We start from the raw sequence: 22,827 nt of genomic DNA, 5'->3' as shown, positions 1-22,827 counted from the left end.
AACTGTCACATGAAGGTCAACAGTACAAAAAAAAACGTGGCGTACAACAAGTGATGTGAGAGGGAAACAAAGGCAACGCTGACCATGAGAATGCTGAGGAGGCACTCATATAGACGTTAAGTGCACACAAGCTCAGTGGCATTTGTTTTATTTTCCTCTGCTCTCTCCCCCTTTTACGCACTTCACTGTTTGTTAAACATGAATGCGTGCGACTGAAAGGGCAAAAAGAGCAGCGGACACAAAATTGGGTACTAAAAAGGTTATGAAATGCCATCAGACACAAGGTATGCTTGAGAGTCTCGTATCAAAAACAAACACTGAGATGCAGACATGAATGCATGAATTTTGATTACTTTACCACAGCTGTAGGAGGTAAACAAAGTGCAGACATAAAACAACAAGTTCTCAATTCCAAGACTAGAAAAAAAACAAAAAGGGGGAGGACAAAAAGCTCAGTTTTGGCTCATATCACATGGACCGGGGCAGGATATGGACTGTCAGCCCTTAAACAATGAACGTATAGCTGAATAACAGTAGAAGGAAAAAAATCCACACAGCCAATTATAACAATGGGTCGCTGATGCATAAAAACGTATATGAAGCTGTTCCACAGAACCCTTCCAAACCATAGTAAAAAAATAAATTGCACCATGTGCAGCTCAATACCTAAAGGCGAATCGCCAAGGCTCCTATTAGCACTCAGTATTTGTAGTTAGATAGAATGCTCACACAAGTGAGCTCATTAGATTAGATTAGATTTGACTATATTATCACAGTGGAGGTACACAGCTGTGAAATGTCGTTAGTGTTTTAGCAAGAAGTGAGGGAGCTAAAGTACTGTTTGCAGAAGGTACAATGAGTAAAAGATGGGTAGAGATTTATAAATCATGCCATATGTTTATGTGTGTGTTTTTTATGAGCTTCCATCCACACATATGTTTCCCTCATTAGGGTCACAAGTGAGTTATACTCGTCACAAGTCAACAGCAGGAAATATATTATTAGCAGTGGTACATAATATAAAAATGTCAGATCTTACCTTTAAAGTACCTAATATATAGAAAAGTGCTAATGTTAAGTCATAAAATGAAAACATATACACTCACTGGCCGCAATTTTATGGGATCCAGTTCAAGATATGATTGTGTGTATTATTCCAAGTACGGGAGTGGTGTAGAATTATACTGCAACAGATTTTTATTATATTGTGGTTACGGACTTCAGACAACATTAAAACGTCTCTCAGAATGATGCAGTGAACATTCAACACAATCAACACAATTGTAAAATACACAAATTGATAAGCACAAACAAAGAACACAAGTCTATTCATTGGATCAATCAGATCTGAAATTTAAAATGAACAATCAGCATTCAAAATAACAAATAACTTTGCTGATAGATTGAATTGGTTAGGTAATGCACTGAATGTTTCAAGTTTCTATTTTGTGCAGTTTAGGCGTACTACTTTTGTATTTGTCTTTTTCCTGTATCCACTATTACTGCTGAAACAATGCAAATTTCTCCAATGATGGACTGATAAAGATTTTTTACTTATATTTAAAATATTTATTATATAACAAATATATTGTACTTGTAAGCCTGTCAGGCACATAACGACACACAACGGTGGAGACCTTCACACATTCTCACCAACCACAAATTCAAAAATTTTTACAATTACATTTCCCACCAATAAAATCCCTACTCATTCCCAATGTCACTTTGAACAAAACAGATTCACATTGTCCCCATTTGGAATTCAAAACGTTCAGCTCATTCAATTCACATGCCACAAATTCTGATTTCAAAAAAATTCAACATTATCCAACGAGAAGTGCCTCCCTACTCCCCAAAAAGTTCCTTTTCATTCTCAATGACACAATCACATTACAGTACATCAATCTCGTTCCAAATCCTAAATGTTCAGCACATTTAATTCATCTTTGAAGGGATTTTTCAGCATGCCAACATTTTTTACATAACCAAAATTCCCAATTTTTAATCTCCAAAAATGCCAGTTTTAGGACAAATTTCTATGACCCCCCTCTGAATGGCACATTTGAAAAAAGAACATCCATTGCATTAAATATCATTTCACATCATTTGATATCGTTTTTCCCAATCATTCCACATTGTTCAAAATCATTCAACTTTTCAGTATTTTTTTCATTCATCATTTCAGTCTTCACATGCAATTTCTACATAAATTGAAAATGTCTAGTTTTAAAACATTGTGTACTATTATTGAATGCCATTAATACAGTTGAAAGACTTTCCCTTCAGTCATCTTGTAAACCAGGCAACACACAATTGCCTTCCGTACCAACACACACTACCTCTATCCATTCCACCCAGACATGTTCTAACCGTGCCAGTTGGACAGAGGCGACCGTGTGACAGTTTATTAGAAAGGAAGTGGCACGAGCAAGAGCGGAGACGGCGCGGACACCCCACACAGCCAAGTCCTCTTATGCTCAACACCCTTACACAATACGCCTTCAAAACATCCCAGTCACAGCACAGCTTAAACAAACACATTCCAAATGTTCTTTCGCACACCAGTCAAGTCCCAACAAATAAAGTCACCACAAAGCAACAAGTACTGATGCTGTAAGTCATCTGGGGGAGGGAAAAGGTCATTCTAAACTTGCCGAGACATGAGGTCCAGGCTGAGACGTCAGTGTAGGAAGGAAGGACAAGAGGCAGTTGAGCAGCTGGTGGGGTCAGAACAAATGCTGGTGTTTAAGTCTGGACCTCAGGCCTGACAGTACAGAACTGCCTTGTGCACCAGCAGCAAAGTTCTAATTTGGCTCTAAGCTGCAACCAGATGGACCGAGGGAAAAGGACACAGAAGTGGAAACAGTCTTCCACCATGTACTGGTCACCAGGCAAAAATAGGCAATCATTCATACTCACATTCACACCGAGTCAGTCTTAAATTAACCAACCATGATGTTTTTCGAGTGTGGACGGAAGCCTGATATTGTGGCAAAATCTGTATATTATTTGTATAACTGATTTGTCGGTTGATAGGTTTGATTTGTCTGAATATATTTGCAAATGTTAAGTTCTCAGTGGGTCGAGATTGCTTAAACTATTTCCTTAAATTGCTTGTTGTGTTTCAGTAATCTCCACCATTCAGAGGCGCTACGATCGAATTGCAACGGCATCTGATGATGACTTTAAATGGGCCCCATATTCATAGTTACAAAGCTAGAAAGGCCATAAAGCCTGCTGGGTAATTCCAACAAGTCATGCCTCTCTCAGCTTGGAAAAACAAACCTTTATTGAAATTTCTTTTTTTTAAGCTGACACAGCTGAGCCCGTCTTAATGCGCTTCGTTCACACAAAAACAAACAAGCTCTGTTATAAAGATTGCAGCACACACAAACAAGGAAAATGGAAGTACCACATATCCTATGCGCCGCCTGGCGTAGCCAAATAATGCATGACCTGAAACCGCAATGGCACACACTCGGCGTGCAGAGGGCGGACACGCGTGGTCGATAAATGACACAAGCTATCGGTCGCAACATCCATCCTTCTTTTTATTAGTACCAGTCTCCGGTTTATTGAATGTGATTGGTTGTTGGTGTTAGGTTCGGAAGGGGAGAAACACAGAGGCTGCCAATTACATTAACTTCGGAATAGCCAAGTAAACAAGTAGAGTTGCTCCAGGGATTTGCACTAGTTGAAGTGCAATGGGAAAAAAATAGTTATCACTAAATCCTTACAACTTATTGATTAATAACATGTAAATCTAATTAAGCAACTGCATTTTATTTATTAGCTCTACAGGCACTCTAGTCGAGGGAGCTTCAGACGAGCGTTACGAAATGTTTGCTTATTTGAAGTGGCTTCATCGCTATTGATTCCTAATGCACACACATGCACACAATGGCAGCAGCAGACATGTCGTCTATATCCAATCTGATGAGTCCATACCTAATTCTGTTTGATCAGGAGGCGCAGCAGACGTGGGCCACTTCTGTTTATCTATACACATTCATTTCATTCCAAATGGTGATAAATGAGATCTATAACAAATGATAAGGTTGGATTTTATCCTTGTTTACTTTTGCCTGCTTTTAAGGGTGATTTTGGGGGAACATATTATACATTGGTGTGTGTTTTTCACGAGATTTGATGGTATATTTTGAGCCTCTCTTGTAGCTTACCACAATTACGATATTGTCAAATATATCTTGTGAATCAAAACAGATTTTACGTGGCACTCATATTGTGTAGGTGTTTTTAAAAACAGTATATACAGTACAGGCCAAAAGTTTGGACAAACCTCATGCAATGCATTTTCTTCATTTTCATGACTATTTACATTGTAGATTCTCACTGAAGGCATCAAAACCATCAATTAACACATGCAAGTTATGTACTGAAAAAATGAAAAAACACATTTTCTATTCTAGTTTCTTCAAAATAGTCAATTTTAGTTCTGATGATTTTTTTTGCACACTCTTGGCATTCCCTTGTTGAGCTTCAAGAGTAGTCACTTCAAATGGTTTTCCAACAGTATTGAAGGAGTGCCCAGAGGTGAGAATGCCAAGGGTGTACAAAGTGGTAATCAGAGCAAAGGGCGGCTATTCTGAAGAAACTAGAATCTAAAATATGTTTTCAGTTATTTCACCTTTTTTTTCTTCTTAAGTACAGAACTCCACATGTGTTTATTCTTAGTTTTGATGCCTGTGAGAATCTACAATGTAAATAGTAATGAGAATCGGACATATTTATACTGTACAGGGAGTCCTCGAGTTGCATCGGACGCGACCTACGTCGTTTGGACTTTACGGCGCCTGTGCCTCATCTGTAGCACCTTCTTTTTCGTTAATATAAAAATTAACGAAAATAGCTGATGCTATCTATATCTATCTATATATATATATATATATATATATATATATATATATATATAAGTGGCATTTGCGATTCAGGTTAGTCGTTGGTGACATGAACAGCACATTTTTTTCGTTTCAAATTACAAGGAAAAATAATTAGAACATGAATGAACCCATCCACTTAATTACAACTGGACCCCAGTCACGACCAATATACTGTATATATTTATTTTATATTTATTATTGCTGAATTCTGGTAAATAAAATTTTTTGTACAATGTTGTATGCTATTATTTTGTGAATTTTGTGATTGGTGATTGCGCCTTTCTTGAAAACGAAGCAGATGCTACACGGGCTATCTTCTGGACATGCTGAATAAAATGCACTTAACGTCAAAACAACAAGTGACTTCGACTCACTCCAAGTGACAAAACAGGCAAACACTCTGCTCTCGTCTTTGAAAGGGGTCTGTTAGTGTCCATGCAGACCCCTTCGAGAACTGCTGCTTGGTGCTAACTGCTAACCGGTAGCCTTCCCCTCTCAAAGTGGGGAAGAATTGGTGGTGGTGCTTCACAGTCCAAATGGCTCCTGCTGTTGATTATTATTCTCAGACTAGAAATAATTCCAGACAAAGTAACCTTGTTCATTCCAGACTTGCGTGAGTTATACACATGTTGCATGTATAATGACACGGATGGTGTCACGGTGCGAGTGCAGTGATCCACTCTGACATATCTTTCTCTTTCCTGTCTGCTGACTTTCACAAAAAAACAAATTTGGCTCACAAAATAAACACAGACATACACAAGTGCACACCAAAATCCAGACTACTCCGCCACACTTAACTCATAGCGTGTGCATGGAGACCGGCAATCACGCTTAAGTGTGTTAAGGCATGCTGACATGGCGTGAGACCCACTGTCAGTTAGCACCTAGAAGCAGGGTCATACAAGGAGATAGGGAGTGAACACATGGGAAGTGCAGTATGTGGGGTGATTTGGAAGTGGAGGGGGTGGGCGGGGCATTGTCGGCATTGAACGGGTAAAATGAGAGAAGGCACGAGTAAAGGAGAAGGCATAAACATGCTTCATGAATAATTCAATGTAGGCCATAGCCCGAGAGACAGTCACACACACATGACCACACACAAGCAGCATGCACGCACGCACACACACACAGGTCACTTTGTAATGGAGGGATTACGGCGCTTTCGTGACAAGTCATGTCTGATCCAGAGGAAGCACCTCAGGCAGAGCAGAAGAGACGGAATGGGGGAGGAAAGGGGTGCGAGAGGAGAGATGGAAGGCAAGCGTGGAAAACCCCATCAGGAGGGCAAGTGCTTTGGAAGTTAGCGTAGGCGTTACATCTGGCTTCTTTATTCTCATTGTTTGTGCAACTTTTCTTTGCTAGTGTTGATTTATTGCATCCCTGCTCCTCCGAATCATTGCGGATGTCAAGAGGCTTTTTCTTCACACCGTTAAAGTGGAGAAAAAAGACGAGGCGAAGAATCTGCCATCATACACGGCAGCAGTGTGAGAGGATACCGCTTCCATAAGACGGGAAACATAAGATGATGTCCAGTACATACAGTACAACATGGACATAAAAAACAAAAAAAAAACACAAGATCAGATTTTTTTTTTTAACAGTTTAATTGATTACTGAAATAATAATTAGTTGCAGCCCTAATATATATATATATATATATATATATATATTCTTTAAAATTGAAACTGTGTATCCGAAAATTACATGATTATCACCAATTTCTGGTCACAAAATGGGATTGGAACAACCCCAGCATTGTAAGTGCACAAAAGGTGCATGGATAAAACAAAGTGAAATAGAGAACAATGATTTAGGCTGCCTCTGAGGGAAGCAGCGAGTTTCTGCTTTCTCTGTAGGAGACGCCACACTTCCATCAAATTGGCAGCTTTCACACAATAACCCACACATGAACAGATCAATCTGTCAATATTTCCCCAAAAGACGAATGGGTTTAAGTGGATTGCTCACACACACACACACACACACAAAAGCGAACACGCACACACTGAAAAACTGTCTGGTCGGTCTGAGCTAACCCTGAACTCTGGCCTGCAAATGGAAATTCTCTTTATGGATCAATAATGTATCACATTATTATTATTACTGAAGGCCCACAGGAAACTGAAACCACCATGTAATCCATAACTACAAATGGGAGGCTGCATTCACCGTATACACAATGTATAGGCATGCACACAATAGAGGTAAGGAGAAAAAAAATAGAATGTCTTAAAGTAGAATCAAGAATTTAATACCCGTGGTTTGTTTTTTCAACATATGATGGATGGTTGCACAGTTACCGTTTAAGAAAGTGCATGAAGAAGTCGGCCGCACATGCGGCGTGGGCAATTGGAGACTGCTTTGCACCCTTGATTGTGCATCCATGTGACTGAGAGGACAAGGATAAATATCCTTACAGTCAAAACTCAAGAACAAAAATAAAGCACTTTACACAAACAAGATACTTTGCATTGTTTTTTTTATCCATATACCCTTACAATTTTCTATATTTCCTCAAAATGAGCGGCGTGGCTCAGTGGTAGAGTGGTTTGATTCCAGGCCACTGTGACTATGTCGAAGTATCCTTGAGCAAGATACTGAAACCCCCGATTGCTCCTGATGATGCGTCATCTGTAGATCAATGAGTAGTCAAAATGTGTCGTGCTTTTAAGGCTTTGTAAGTGGAAAAATGCTTTATAAATGAACCTTTTATCAAATAACTTTTAAAGAGTGTAAATCAATAAATAAACAGTTTTCCTAATAAACAATTTATAAGTCTCCGATTATATCTAGTTTTTGACACAAATCCTTTTTTTCAACATCTTCCTGGACCTGGTGTTCGTGAATCTAATGCTGCATTCGAGGAAAGTGGGAAGTCAGATTTATCCCAGTCGGATTGGCCCAATTTCGAAGTGTTTGAGGCAAACATAAACAACAAACATGGCTGATTCTGATAGATAATAGTTAATTTTTCTGGTTTACAGTCAGTCCAATGTTTTTTTTTTATGTGAACCAATATCAAATAAATTAAATGAACAAGAAATATTGAGAAATAAATACATTTTAAAAATCTTGTCAATTATGCTTTGCTATTCACGGTCTGTCTCTCCACAGGGGCCACCATTGTTGAGTGACGTCAGCCACTTGGTAAAGTCAGGTTCCTTTAATATTCCAAATTCGCAACTCGGATCTCTGATTTTAATGGCACGCTTCCTGGTGTAAGGTCGGAAAAGTCTGACTTTTCACTTTGCTCAAATGCAGCATAAAATCTAGGCTGGAGATGTAGTGTAAAGTATGCCGAGACGCTTATGGAGGTGGAGTGTGGTCTACCAAATTCACAAAAAGTTGCGCCAGCTTTTACGATGAGCGCAAGGGCGCCTGTATACGAACAATAGTGCACAGTGTCTTCTTTTAAAATTGATGGTCAGGGCAAGATTTTGTTTACACCGTTTCACATCTATAAATCAGTGGCGAGCGGTGACCTTTTAGAGTGGGCATGCTGGAGTGACACATATGCGAGCTGAAAAATATTGGGGTATTTTTATTATTCATTTTTATATTAAATAATATTTAATTATTATTTTAGACCACTGTGTAGGTATAAAATTAAAGTGGAAATATACAGGACTGACGCAGGTTGATGCACACACACTGTAATGCAACCAGCTCCGTGGTGAGTGAAATGACACAATCACAAGCGCACAAATTTGCCAATACGTTGGAATTTACAGTATTCGGAACTGGCTTGTGCCCACGAAATGGGCTCAACCCGGGAGTGGAAAAAATGACATTGTAGCAGATTTCAACCAACAATCAACATTTTGCTAACCTGTGGACAGCCAGCGAGCCATTTATGTTTCTCGTACGTCCTGGCTTGAAAGTGACGGATGAAATTCTTCCCCGTTTTAATGATGATTACTTCAGGAATAGGACGACCACTTGAAATTATATTCTTCTTTTCCTCAAAAGTTTTCAGGGAAAACGGCCCTAATTGTGACTCGGCGATGAACAGAACCACTTACTGTTTACCGCAGAACAAGTCAAGTAAGCCAATTATGCGTATGTGTGTTGTCAGATAAGCTGCTTTACTGCCAGATTTTTTGCCATTCAAAAAGCGCACGTACAGAAGCAACCTCTCGGAACCAACACAACTTGATTTCTCATTGCGCAGGCGCGAAACAAGCCGTCGGGTTTTCAGCTCTCGGTGAAGAAAACAGGACAAATTACACAGGAATTTAAGATCAAAACAGTAGAACTAAGGTATTGTATAATAGAGGACACTGACAGATTAATATTTTTAATGATTTTATTGAAGGGCTTGGGCATGCAACTACATTAATAGCTTATTATGACCGCTCGCCACTGCTATAAATGATAGCATTAATTAGGCTAGTGAGGTATCCAGGTTGGTCCACCATTGTCATAGACTTTTGACCTAAGATTTTCATGATGATGATAGAGATAATGTCCTTATTGCTTGCCAGAGTACTAATAAAATGGTGGGGTGATATTAATCAAAGGTGGACATTGCTTTTTTGTTTGTTTTTCCAGAGGTGGGCATTCCATCAGTTCGTCACTTATAGATGCTCATTATCCTGACAAATGACATCGTTGGTGTAATCATTACTAACCGGATCCAATACTGATGGACACCCGTTTTGTTGAATGATGGACGGACTGACGGAATGCCTACCTGTCTATCAGTTCTAAAATGGTGGCGACAGTGATGACGGAAGCATGGTTAAAATAAAATGATGGAATGACAATTACAGTTTGTTTCGGCTTGAACAAATGACGGACTGCCGATAACGCATGAGAATAGATTTGATTAGAGCTATGCGGAAAAACAAATAAGCAAAAATCTGACAAAGGTGGCTTGAAAAAAATGTCAATGTGAGTACAGAGGGAAACTGATGGTTGCGCTAAGATGAGGGATGCAGCACGAGAAAGATAGCAATCTATACAGGAGGAGGAAGACAGAGAGACAGATGAGTGTGCCCTTGACTATGCCACTGTTATCTTCACGCTTTGATGCTGCTGCGCCGCACCAATCAGACAGAAAGACAGACAGACAGACAGACCGAGGCCATAAGACATGGCTCACATGCCAGGGACATTTAACATGGTCTATAAACCTTGCGCTCACACTCACACCTACACAACAGCCAAGCTTATTCATACCCAGCCACGGCTTAATGGCGCCGCTGTCACTTGCAACAGCCATGCAATCGCCCTCACCATCTCTTGGTTACTGATTAAATGCAAAGCCAATCACCGGAGTAAAATAAATCACAAAGACGACGGCCTCTCTTTTGTTATGCTTAAAAATGGAGCTTCGGAGGAAAATACACGATACTGCCGCCTCGCTAATGAATCGAAAGAAGAGTTACAAGAATAGAATCGCGGCCCGCAGCCGCAACCTGAGCCCGGTGACGAGACGTGATGGCTGTTTGATTTCTCAGATTAAGTGGAATAGGAATTCCGCATCATCCACCGTCAAATAAATGTTCAAACGTTATTGTTTTTCCCTTGCACAAGGCTCTCGAGGGAGGCGCTAATGATGGTGATCTGCCTCGGAATATACGGATGGCGCAGTAAAGGGATTGTGACAGTCGCAAGAAGGTTAGATGACAACGCTGTGAATACACAATGCCTGTCATGGGAACAGATATGTAAAACCGACATATAGGATCACTTACATATATATTTTTTAAGCGTGGATGAGTATTTCCATATTCAGGGTTGTGTGGGGGAGCTGCGGCAAGTCCCTATCCGTGCGTGCATGCTAATCCTTAACATGTGGAGCATTCTATACATGCCACATGGCAGTTTGCGTGCATGCAAGGTGCAGCTGTGGGTGCCTTTCGTGTGTGTACAATTTTGCTTAACCTACCAGCCTCAGGCTAATTTCATGACACAGGATGAGATATAGGAGGACATCAGACATTTGCGTGTCCATTCTTTCAGCCTGGGTCACTTGATTTCTTTTTACAATTCCCCGATTCCCTTTTTGACTTACGTTGGCCCGAGGCATGCTCCACAACCATAATGCTAATACAATAAATGCTACATAAGCGCACGCGTGCCAATGTTCAATGATGAATTAAAAATAACTTCTACTCTGGTGGGGCTAAAGGAGACAAGATAAACTGTATTAGTGATGGATGAAATGCTGAAAAGGAAAAAAAGATACTTTAAAGTAAAGCATTGGTACAGTTCTCCAGTTTAACCATTATGGTCAATTTATTGGACAATACATTATTAGTTGAGTTGCTTATACTATGCAATATCCCATTTCCTCTCACCAAACCTATGTGGGGCCCATGTGGGTTGGATATGGGCTGGTGAATGGGTCCCATCTGGGCTACCCAAGTGGGTACCCTAATTTTGGCCAGGGATTTCATGGTGGCTCCATGTGGGCAAGCTCAGATAGGCTCAAGGGGGGCCTCATATGGGCCCTAACTAAAACCACATTGGCTTAAAGGTGGGCCTCATATGGGCCTTAGCTAAAACCCACATTGGCAACCCAGCTTTCTCCCATCTAGGGCCCACTGGGCTGATTATGGTGTTTCTGATTGTACCCACCTTAGATGAGCCTGGAGCCTGAAGTCCTTGTTGAGGTGGCAAAATGATGCTAAGCCCATGTTATTTCAGAATGGTCTGCAGCACTTTGTTCTAGGTTTGAATATTAAACGTGTGCTATCAAACATGTATGAAATGGCCCATTAATGGTCCAAATAACACATATTAAGTTGAAATATAATTTCTTTTGTGCTTTATTTTTCCAAAAAGAAAATCTTACTTATTTGTAAATAAATATAGGCCAGGGAGTAAGCTCCATCGCCCATGCCGTTATTGTGCAAAATTTGCACATTTTGGAGTGAAGCCCAGCCAGAACCCACTAATATATATAACTCTTTACCAGCCACTTTCGACAAAGTCAGATGGACCTCATAACATCAAAAGACCATGTTATATCACTACAAGACTGGAAAAGGAGGGGACACAATTAGCGGACTAGTCAAGAAGAAAAAGCATCCTGAGAAGAGGAGACCAACCCTGAGAAGTCAGAGAAGAGTGACGAGAGGCGGGAAGGGAGAGCGTGATTATGTGAGGAGACAAGAGGGGTGAAGTGTGAAGTAATGAGGCCAGAATGAGGGCTGCAGCTGTGTTGTGTCCAGCCAAATACACACAAACACACGCGCACATGATACAGGCAGTCAGCCGTGGGGAGTGGAGAATGACAAATGACAAAGTGACAAATGTGTCATTGGGGAGCTGGTCGGCAGGATTCCAGAGTTCTGGAGGGTTTGAGGAAAATACCGATCTAACACCACAACACTCAAAAACAGACAAGGCAGCCAACAACGCAGGGAGGGCTTAAGCATACTACAATATATGGACAAAAGTACTGGAACATACAGTCCTGTGCTAAAGCATAAAAAAAAACATTGATGTTTTAATGACATTTTTCAAACACGCTGATTTAGTTCACTTGCTGTTGATTTTGGGGCACTTGCTGTTTGTTTTGGGACACTTCCGGGTCACTCGTTTAATTTGGGGTACTTTTTGTTGATTTTGCGGCACTTCCAGATCACTTCCTGTTGAATTTGGAGCACATCCTATTGATTTTGGGACACTTCTGGGTCACTTCCTGTTCAATTTGGTGCACTTCCTGTTGGTTTTGAGGCACTTCCGGGTCACTTAATCAGACCATAGGATCATGGCAATTAAGTCATAATGAAACAATGAATAAAAAATCAAAGGAATTGGACTGACCTTGACCTTAACCATGAATATATTTAGCTGTTCTTCTAAGGGAACGGACCAAAAGTTCCACAGAGATAATAATTTTGCAAAACATTATTGCAGTTGAATGGAAAGTGGGTTACGCACTTCGTAATATCTTGTGGTTGTGGCTGCATTTGTTTGTGGCTTCCTCCTGCACATGCTCTCTCCAGAGTCACAACCAACTGTGTTGTCTCCCTGACCATCCCCTAAACCTGCTATTTGTACGTTTTTTTTTTAAATCAGCTAGTATGAAAGACGCAGGATAGAAGTCGACATGAATTTGCAGTCTTCCGATGTAATACCAGAGGTGGAACGCCTTTTTGAAGACACCTGGGAACTTGTTTTGATTTAATTAAATATAATTGAATTTACACAAATTGTGTCCTGTCGATGATGTCACCACTCATGCAATTACCTCACTGCGCCAGGCCACAGCTGTGTAAATGCATACATGGCTGTGTCCTGATTAGGCAAAGTGTCTAAATCCTGGCTTTACCTGTGATGCACCCATTTACCAGAAAGCCAGTGTGAAAGCGGCTCCTGATTTGCACTGTTGTTCTGTTTTCCTTTCACTGTTTGGTTGGTTTGGCAGACTTGACTATGGTTATTATAAGGGTAGTAATGGGTTGGTGGGTGGGTGCGGGACTATGGGTGGGGTTGCTAGGGTCAAAGGCACATATGAGGGGGAATGGAAGAGTGAGAGGCAAACAGATAAAAGACAGGGAGGGGAGAGATTTGAGATAAGAGGTTTGCCATCGGGGTTATTGCCTTTCTCACACTGTGTATCGACTCAGCCTATCAGGGGGTTGGCTTTTTCCAGGGTGCAGAGTCAAACACACACACAAAAACAAACTTTCGGAGATGAATAGTAGTGGCTGTTTACAACTGAGTAACTTACCAAATGCATGCACTCTATATACAGACAGACTAACTGAGCAGCTTGCAGCCAAAAGTATCATAACTGGCATCGTTTTGCCGTGGGTTTGCAGAATGGACACTTTCCAAGCACACATTCCAAAAGCGAAGGACACAAGGGCACGTAGGAGATGCTGCGACAAGCTGGGGGAAAAGTGGCGAGCAAGCAAAGGTATCGATCTAAGGAAAGGATCAAGCTTACACAACAGAGATTCCGAAGGTATCAGAGCTTGAGGGAACAATGGGGAAGCGGGAGAAGTCAAGTCAAGGAGAATTGCACGAGGAGCAAGAAGTAATCCCCCCCACATGCAGAGTTTAATGGTTTGGCCCAGCAGTTTGGGACACTGGCAGGAGGTTTCAGGATGGATCGATCCAATCCCTCTGACAGGAGAGGAAAACTTCTCTTTTGTCTTTGAGAAAGAAGGGTTTCAAAGGTGAAGAAGAGTAGCGAAGTGAGAAAGTTGTGCCAAGGATGAGAAAGTGAATGAAAGAAGTTGAGAAGAGACTTAAAGGGCCCAAACTTTTTGGGTGGGGATGAGCAATAGAAATCAGCTCTCTAATGCTGGCTGCTAGAGGGTTAAACAACCCTTGGGAAATGCATACATACCAAGACTCAAAAATGAAAACAGAATTTGCAAAAATGCAACAAAAAGCCAGTGATTTTTTTCTGCCCTTTGCTTTCCAGTCTGTATTTTTACGTGTTTTGACTTTTCTGGTGCAGAAACCCTTTAACTCATTCACTCCCAGATATTTTCACTGAAGCAACCCCCTTCACTCCCCGGCTGTTTTACTGGATTTTGACTGATTTTGCAAGGCCCACAGAATATTGTGTTCTATTGTTGTAAAAACACGGAACCTACCAAAAGTAAGATGAGAGTCTCTTCATTCATGAGGGAAAAAATATATTTCTCTTCATTCATCATTATTCACAAATCTGTTTAAAACACTGAGGAAAAGAGCTTTTTGCAACATGGTGTCTTATATTCTGCTGGCCGTTTTTGTAATAACTACAATTGCTTTAAGCGTTCTCTTCAGTTCAGAGGCTGCATCAAAGCTTTCTGTATGCTTTAGCATAAAAACATAAAAAAAACATGTAAATATGTTTTTGTGACCATGGTTATATTTAAAATATAACATTTGTATACGTTTTTGGGAGCAAATGAATAGGATACCAGTGTTGATAAATCCAACAGCAAAATGTATTAATCGGACTGTGTACGACTTTTGAGCTCCCATTTCCATTTCTTATAGTTTGTTTTGGAGACAATATTTTCGGTCAGCCTTTGAGTCTTTGCTGTGCCTTTCAAAGGGGCATTAATTGATCACATTAATATTCAATCTTGCCAAATAACAAGGTCAGAGTTTAGATTCAAACTCTTAACCTCAGAACTAAGAGGCATAAGTGTCACTCACTGGAACAGGGGTGGGCACACGGTCCTCGAGGGCTGCAGTCCTGCAGGTTTTGGATGTTTCTCTTCTCCAACGCAGCTGATATATGATTAGCAGCAAGCTCTGCATAAGCCTGATAACGATCCTGTTGATTGGAATCAGCAGCGTTGGCGCAGGGAAACATCCAAAACCTGCAGGACTCCGGCCCTCAAAGACCGAGTTTGCCCACCACTGCACTAGAACAAACTAAAGGAACAGTCTCCAGGAATGGATTGTGTTCCACTTCAATTGGTCCACTGTACATCTAAATGCCCATTAATGCTATACTGTAGGTTGTGTTTCACTGTAGCCCAGCGGCATTGTAAATAACCTCGAATGCCAGATCCAGAAATCAGAATGACTTAGGCTTCATATAAGTGCAGTTACTTGTCAGCGGAATGGTGTAACAGCTCGTTCTCATAGCAGCAGTAGCAATGCGTTGTCACTATGACACTGACATGCCGTGCCGAGGCACCCCTTGCGTTTGTGTGGGCTGCAGCAGCTTCAATTACCTCCTTCACATCATTGAGAGATGCTCTGCCCTTTGTACGACCTTGACCACATCCAGCCGCAGATATGAGCTTTGATGATGATGCAAGACTAATGTAGTTTTAAAAGAGGTTTAAAACATTGTCAAGCAAAGATAGTATTAAGAGTAGGGGTGTCAGGCGGTAATTTCTTTAAAATTGTAATTAATCGCATGACTTCAAAAGTTAACTCGCAATTAATAGCACATTTTATATCCGTTCTAAATGTACAATAACATTTACAATAAAATGTTTTTTCTAAGCTTGCATACTCTTGTTAACATAAAAGTGGATTTTTTTTTTAAATTAATAGAAATATGGCTGCATCTTTTAGTCATTGATACCATAATTTCATAATAATTCACATAATTAAGTTAAAATTAAAAAAATATTTACTGTATTGTAAAAAACAAGTGATATTGATTTGTGTTGGTCATTTTTCTGCCACTAGATGGCATAATTGCATTTGTAAGACATTGGGGACAGCTCAGTGCATTTTTCTTTTCATGTTAAGAGCTATCTAATCTTTAACATGAAGTAACTTGTGACATTCTGCACATTTTTAAAACTGTAAAATACAACTTGAACCCAGTCTCCACAAATATATGCATTACAACAAAATGTATTACTGCTAAATTTTGACGTGAACGCGTCTGCTGCATTGCGAATGGATTTCCCCCAGTACAGGCTTTCCAAGGGGCAGTTATTAATCACATGTTAAAAAAATGAATGGCATTAAAGGAACTTTAAATTAACTCAAGATTAATGCACACATTTTGACACCCCTAATTAAGTCTACCTAATGTTGTGTTTAGTAAATGTATATACGGACAGTTTTGACATTAAAAGTGTATGTTTGTACGTTGTATAGTCAAGTCATTTTCCAGTAATTTTGATACATAGACATCTCCTGTGTCAAAAGGTTTACATTCAATAAATTCACCTCACACTGTTTTAATGAGACTTTAGAACATAGACTGTATGTTCATTTTCTCTAAGGAAATCAGGAAAACTGCTTTCATTAGTGCTCGAATGTGGTGTTTAATCACTAGGCACTGCCGTGTAGCAGATGGAAGTCCACAGCATTTTGAACCCGCACTTAAACAGGACCAGAAATGCACGGCCATGAAGTATTCTTACCCAGGGGATTTGTGAAACCCCCATGATCATTCATTTGCACTCGCTTTTTATGTCCGCCACCTTTGCAAAGATGGATAACGTTTCCCTGCATCCTATCCATCTCCCATCATTCACTTTTACCACCACCCCTTCATCCCTCCATCCAGTTTTTGCACCCCCACCTGGAGTAAATCACATCAGTGAGCAGGGCAAAGCGGAGAAATTCCACCTTTCTGCTGGAGGAGATTAGGCCTGAGTACAGACAACTGGATTTAAATAAAGATCACCTTCTCTATGGGGCTCATCCCCAAACTGGACTTACTGTGGTCATTTAGCGCAAGGGCATGTATGTTTGCGAGCATTTGCCGAGGCATTCATACAGAGAATAAAGATTCAATAAATGGTGTCGACCAGTGTGATGCATACGTTTGTGTGTGCCATGATAAAACTGCAATGTTAAAGCTATTACCTTCAAGCAGCATATCAGCAAGACTGCAAAATGAATTTTATAAAGATGCCGGGACTTCACAGAACCATACCACACACACACATGCTGTGTGAAAATATGCATATGAAACGCCTGAAGGTCAAATTGTTCCTCCTGCTGAACTATATAACATGAGGGAGAGTTTATTTGTTCCCCGTGCCGGTCTTATCGCAACACTGATATGGTGGTCATCCCTGCCGAGAACACCTTGGCTGTTATTTGTAGTCTTTTACATTACAAGCAGTGATGTGTTTCTATAAAATATGCACATTTTTGATTAAAGACTAATCTGATGTGTTACTTTTTCCACATACTGCAAGTAATAACACTACATTTACTCCTCACGCAGCACAAAATGTTACGTGATACTTCTCAGCCACGGTACTCACTAAAGTCACAAAACAAATAATTATACATTATAAAACATGTAAGAAAGGGAAACTGCTAGTGAAGAGAGTGAAATGCATCGTAGGAGTATTCAAATTCACATCTCCGTCTGAGGGAGTGGCGTCATCATTTTCAGTGCATTAATGATTCACGTGTCCAATGTTCATGAACACACCAAGAGGAAAGGATGAGATTTGCATTTTCAAGATGGAAGTGCAGCAGTCATTATTTAGTTTGTGTTTGGACTGGGCTATTTGGCCCAAAATTGACATCACAGTATAAACTGTATCCCTTCACGGTAACGGTATATATCACGGTATAGAATGAAGTGTTTTTTAATAAATTATTATGTGTGTATATATATATATATAGCAAATGGATAAAAAAATACAATGAAAGAATAAAATTCCCTTTGAATAACAATATTTACTGTGCAAATCTCAAATCAAAATTAAAACTCAGCATTCTCTATTGGAAAATAGTGCAACCGAAAAGTATTGCTGATATTTTAAATGAAAACCGTACAACTGGCTTAGAGCAAGTATTCACTTGAAGATCACAAGGGCACGCACAAGTGGCTATTGAAAACAGTGCACATCTAGGTTATATACAACACAAAGAGACTGAAATAGTTGCAAATAGTGATGGAAAATGAAGCTTCATGAAGCAGTTGTGATAATCGTTTTACTCCTTGAGATGGTCCACTTGGTTTAAACATAAAGGCTAGTGCAATTAAAGTTGATTACATTTCTCTTGTCATCTATAAACCAAGACCACCATCTAGAGGAGTAATCAAATATGGCATGTGATGTTTTCTTCTAAGATGATGAAACACATTGCTCGTGTTACCTTTGCTAGCAGGCACGGTCGCACGGCACATCTTGCAAATTACATGTTTCTGCTCGCTGTCCAACTTTTCAAATTCGGACCATGACCAAATGATCGATGTAGCACTGTTTTTTTTTTGTTTTTTTTTACCAATTCCTCCGGCTCCGTGGATTCGGTGCTTGACACCATTGTTACGCTAAGCGCGAGCCATGCGTAAAACCGGGAGGCAAGTATGATGACGTCATCAACATGCGACATATAATGACATCATCAACAAGCGGTAGAGTCAAAATTTCTACCTTTGGCAAAATGTATACCTTTTATACCTTTTATTAAATATACTGTTTGTATCCCCCAGCCCTAGTTAGTGTCACACTGTGATGTCTTTTCACTACATCTAAATAATAATAAAAATAAATAATTATATATATATATATATATATATATATATATATATATATATATATATATATAAATTAATTAATAATAATAATACAAAAATAAATAAATAACGCAAGGCTTTATGTATTCAGTCACACTAGATTATGTGACTGCAGGTGGTTCCCAAATTTAACTGTTATATGTATAAACAATGTACTTTATAAGCAGCAATGTTCATTGTTAAATATGTCTAGTATCTTGTACCTTTATTTGACAAATTATTTAAAAAATATATATTTTTTAAGTTCTGAAAATACTCATTTTTTAAATTGAAAATAATTATGATAAGTCTAAATGATGTGTTTATTTTATTTTTAATTAAAAACAAACTGTTCTTAAATGTCACTGATAAAACACACTTCAATTATGGTAATTGGTTAAACCAGGTGCCTTTTTTATTATAAGCAGGGATGTCGGTATCTGCTGAATGCAACAATTGAAGTAACTTAGTTACTTTTTCAAGCAAGTATTTAGTAAAGTAACTTAGTAACTTTTTTAACAGTGGCAACACTGATTACAATCATCATTGGGTGAGACCATAAGAACAAGGTTATTAATGAGTATTTACAAAACCATTTACTTGAATTAATCCAAACCGAGTTTGCCAAAATTCAGGCCCACAAAGGTTGTGGACAATTTTGTACCATTAAGAATGAAAAACAAGTCCAAACATTCTTTTATTTACCATAATCGGCAGGAATTTTTTTTAATTTAATTTAAAAAAAACAAGAAAAATAGTGGTTCAGTCTGCTCTGTTTAATATGAAGTGCCTGGGTTTGGGTGTGACTTTTGTCTCCCATTGTTCTAAATAAGCTCAGGGTTCTGTCTGCACAGTACCTAGCACCATACAGTATATTGTTTTAATCCCAAACTCGTCAAACACTAAATGACACTTATAAACTCGAACCAGTGACCTTGGAAGTAGATCCGCAGTCTAAAGTGCATTTCACAAACTTAAGCACAACCTTGTAAAAGTCATTTATCTATAAAACACTACACGATGAATGTACTTCATCTGAATAAATGTCGATGTTCGTTGTGTTCAGTACAATTTCCCATAAAACATGGTGATTAAGGCCCAATTGTTTTGCACACAACTCCATAATTATCACGATGCTTTGTATGTTAGATGAAAGGATAGCTAAGGACATTCCATTATCTTGCCATATATCAGAAACATTCTAATCATATGCAGACAAAATTACCAAAAAAAACATGCAGATGCAAATTTGCAAACTAAAAATGAATACTCAAGTCAGTATTTTATTCTTTTTCCAAGCAAACCAATTCATATAAAGACTCAAGGAAGGAGCTGAGGGCTAATAGAAAAATATTGCACACTTGCATTATGTTGCATTATTGATAGATATAGTTTAGGTTTCTTTGATTAATAGTGTACATTGAGTAGTGAACTGAATTAAAAAATTCCAAAAGCAACGTTGTTAATCCCTTACAGTAGACACTTTTGCCTTAAATGATTCACAGTTGAATGCACTTTTTTTTTATACAATTGTTCAAAGATGTTCCATTTGTTCTAATTTGTTTGTGTCACATTAAGAGGCAATTTGTCAGCTACAAGTGCTGGCCGTGGTCTTATGATGCAGTACACAGGAGGGAACACATCTGATATCTACGAAAAGAGGAATAAATATCACTCTTTTCTACTGTCTGTGGTCTAATATATTTTAATTTGGTAAAATGGGGACCCTCTCTGAATTCCAACTATTTTGAATTTTTGAGTTTATGCAACTGGGGCACTCGGAGCGACACTCTGGGCTTTTATGTTTCAAACTACAGATGCTCTCCTAAAAAAAATATTTCTTCAAAGGAAAATTGTGTACTCCCCGTGAGCACAAACATACAATCCCCTTCAAAAGAATTGGCGCTATTGGAGGTTCATCTACAGTATGCCTCATCCGGCCTGTCTCCATAGTTTCTGGCAATAAATCATTACCATGATCAGTGTCCTCACATAGCTGAATATCATAACAACATATAATTTAAGCAAATGTGTTCGTTTTTTATTCTTTCTGATGTGTATCAAAATGATACCATTTACATTAACTTATTCATTCCCAGCCATTTTCACTAAAGCAGGCCCCTTCGCTCTCGGCTGTTGTTACTGGATTTTGACTGTTTTCGCAAGGCCCACAGAATATTGTGTTCTATTGCTATAAAAACATGGAACCTGCCAAAAGAAGGATTAGAGTCTCTTCTTTCATCAGGAAAAAAAAAAGTATTTGTAATTGTATCTGTTTCCGTTTTGCAGCAATTAGCATTAGAATATAGCAAGGTTTCATCATTATTCACAAACCTGTTGAAAACACTAGGGAAAACAGCTTTTTGCAACATGGCCCTGGTTGATCGCTTATACTCTGCTCTCACCTGCTGGCCGTTTTTTGTAAGAACCACCATTGCTTTAAGCGACCTCTTCAGGTCAGAAGCTACATCAAAGCCTTCTGTATGCACTAGGATAAAAAAAAAAAAAAAACATTAAAAAAAATATATATACGTTTTGGGGACCATGACAATATTTAAAATAGAAAGTTTTTTATACGTTTTGGGGAGCAAATTAGTTAATCGGTCCCTAAAAAGTAGCTCTCAGTTTCAAAATGTTCGGCGAAAAGTAATAACGCATACAATAAACATGGGATTATACTAATATGGTGGACCTGAAATGTAGCATTTCTGGAAATGAGAAAAAGCGTGCTAAATAGTGTTCATGATGTATATGAGGTATAGCTACTGTATTTTTGTTGCATGCATTACACTACAAAATAAAAATCCTCACACACATGCAAGAGATTTTGAAGTTTTGGTCCTTTCCTGAAGAGCTTCTCGACATTGCTCAAAAAACCCACAAGCAGTTCTCCTTTCTTTATTTGTACACAACCGCAAGATTCAAATCATAGACCTTTCTGTCCCTCGAGTGAAGTCCTTACAAACTGAGCCGCTACCACACTCGAGGCTTTTCAGAAAGGAGACTGCAACATAACCGTTCACCTGTACAACACGATTGAAAAACCATCAAATATTTTTAAGAGGGGATTTAAAAAGAAACAGCAAGATAGCATGGCAAGTGTGCAAACTCTCTCCCAAATGGGGATATGACTGCGTGCAAAATCAATCAGTCACATTCAAACTCATGTCAAATGGCAGTTAGCGCACACCTGCCACCATTTAAAACGCCTCTGATTAACTCCAAATAAAGCTGTTCTAGTAGGAATTTTCCGGCAGTTTTGTAGTCACATCTTACAGCACAAGCCATGGTCCACAGGGAGATTCCACAGCCTCAGAGGGATTTGATTGTTCAAAGGCATCAGTCAGCAGAAGACTACAAAAGAATTTCCAAGGCATTAAATATACCATGGGAAACTGTGAGGAGAGTCATCATCAAGTGGAGAAAAGATGTGACATTACTAAGAACTGGACGAGAACTGGACGTCCCTCAAAAAATGATGGAGACGAGAAGAAAACTGGTCAGGGTGGCTTGCCAAGAGCCCGACAGCAACATTGAAAGAGCTGCAGACATTTCTAGCAAGTACTGGCTGTTTAGTACATACTGTATGTGTGGGCAACAAAGTAGACTGGCAATACCAAAGAATTATCTTAAAGATAATTTATTTAAAACTAATGACATTCCCAAAACGTGATAGTCTGATGAAGTCAAGGTTGAACTTGTTGGTCATGTTTCCAAAAAACACACTTTAAGAACACCAAACATACAGAACTGGGGCCTCAGTCAAGGTGGAATTCCAAATACCAGTCAAAGTGTCACAAAGCATTGAGGCTTCTGCTTGAAAGCAAACACATGCCAGGAAAAGCCAACCAGAACATCTGAGCTTCATTTGGAGTTAATCAAAAGGTGACTGCCGTGTGCTGACTCCCATTTATCATGAGTTTGAATGTGACTGATTATTACGAACACAGCCACATCCTCAGTTATGAGAGGGTGTGCACACTTATGCACCCACATTATCTCAGTGTTTATTTGCTCCCC

General features: G+C 39.3%; 1 protein-coding gene across 3 annotated transcripts in view; it reads right to left on the bottom strand.

The window, feature by feature from the left end:
* Positions 1-22,827, bottom strand: part of epha10 (EPH receptor A10) — a 197,138-nt gene that overhangs the window by 104,972 nt on the left and 69,339 nt on the right. The window lies entirely within an intron of this gene.

This window comes from Leptonotus elevatus, chromosome 19 (genome assembly GCF_054856555.1).
Source record: "Leptonotus elevatus isolate MCC_2025b chromosome 19, RoL_Lele_1.0, whole genome shotgun sequence".
NCBI lineage: Eukaryota > Metazoa > Chordata > Actinopteri > Syngnathiformes > Syngnathidae > Leptonotus > Leptonotus elevatus.
The sequence above is the reverse complement of the archived record's forward strand: the minus strand, read 5'-3'. Positions and strand labels throughout refer to the sequence as shown.